The sequence below is a fragment of the Rhipicephalus microplus genome, chromosome X (genome assembly GCF_043290135.1).
Source record: "Rhipicephalus microplus isolate Deutch F79 chromosome X, USDA_Rmic, whole genome shotgun sequence".
Classification (NCBI taxonomy): domain Eukaryota; kingdom Metazoa; phylum Arthropoda; class Arachnida; order Ixodida; family Ixodidae; genus Rhipicephalus; species Rhipicephalus microplus.
This window is the reverse complement of record NC_134710.1, coordinates 162,795,123-162,796,865: the sequence shown is the minus strand read 5'-3', so window position 1 is coordinate 162,796,865 and position 1,743 is coordinate 162,795,123.

Here is a 1,743-nt window from a genome sequence, read left to right as displayed (position 1 = left end):
CGAGTGTTTCAGTGTGGATTTTTTCCCCTATAGAAGCGTTTTCAAAGGCAACGGGGAACGGCGAAAGAACATTGTAAGCTCTGGTATGAAACTTACTCTTCATGGCGAAGTGTGGGCAGGTATAGGTGCAGTAGTATGTTCGAAACATATAACCTTCTACTTTTTATGACTCATGCCGTTAATTCCATGCAATTCAGCAAAATCTCTTGGTTGCTTAAATTATAAAAAATACCCTAGGCAACCTTAAGGTTTCATGTAAGCGTCTCTCATGGGTCTAGCCCCGAATATGGTTGGGTGAAGCTTTGGGACCTGAGTAGACATTCGTGTAAACTAAAAAAAAAACTGTTTGGTTGAGGGCAAGTTCCATTTTGACACGGACAACAAAACAGCGTGCTTTTTCAATCAACTTAAGCTGGGCACATAGCGCGCCGCATAAGAGGCCACATGAAAAGAAGCGCGAGGTTGAGGTCTGCTTTGCATAATGCTACAATGATTGAAGTCAACTCATTCAAATATTTATCCTGGCTGTTAATTTATTCTTATTTTACCAACAATTTCACTGCAATATTATGTGTACCCACTCAACTTCTAGCTCTAGCCATTACCTCCTTTTTATATCAGTTTCATGCTTGTTTTTCATTAGTGTTTCATAAAACTCTCACCGATGCTCAAATTCCAGATGGCTGGGGGTGAAATCAAGCACGTTTATTGAAAAACCAACGTTGCTAGGCGCTGTAGCGCCGTAGAGATATTCAGATTAAGAAAGACACACAGTCCCTTACTCACTTTTGAGCGCTGTCGACAAGATGGAAGTTACATAGAACGATTATTGTCATACAACTAGCGAGTATTCTTTTTGAATTCTTTCTAAAAACGCACAGCCAGCTCTTGTTTTTGCCTAAGTAGTTTTAGTATTCACAGCGCTGCTCGGAGTTGGCAAACGAGAGAGCACGTGTGCGTAAATTGCACTGCGTGCACAAGTTTTCCAGCAACATTAAGAGCTCGGCAAGTGGTCAACCTTCACACCACTGCTGATGCCCGTCAAGGTAGCTCGACAAAGTATTTGTTCTACGTAGTGGCGCCCACTCATCGTCTTGTGGGGCTGAATAGAACAAGACACCAGAGAAGATGCAGGCAGGGCGAACGAACACCAACAGCCGATTGATTAAAATCACACGTTCTTGCCTACTGGAGCAATGCGCATGCACGAAAAACACTTACAACCACATTGTTTCAGGAGGCAAGAGTATGCGACTTGAATAGATCAGTTGTCAGACTGCGTCTGTCCGGTCCTGTCTGCATATTCTCTGGTATCCCATCCGAGAGAAGTTTAAGATTGAATAACGATCGTCTTGAGTTGCGCCTTCTGGGTGCGCACATTAGTTTGGGCTCACATTTTGGGAAGATGAGTGGACAGAATGACTTGCTCATTGGCTCAGGGACAGAGAGATACCTTTGACCTTTGTTGTAGGTTTATTATCGTTTCAGAGTATCATCTGCACCAGGGTCTTCAGCGTGAGTCGCCTAAGGAAGGGCAACGAGAAAATAAATTTCATTTTCTTATTCTTGCTTTGCTTGCTCCGCTAGAGCACAGGACGTCTTTTCTCAAATCGCAGCTGATAACAGGAGCGTAAGCAGAATTTTTTTAGGAAAAGGGGGTGGGTGGGGCACCCCTTCATATGACACGGGGGCCGAGCAGGCATATGTACAAATGTGGTGTAGTGCGATTTTGGGGTCTGTATG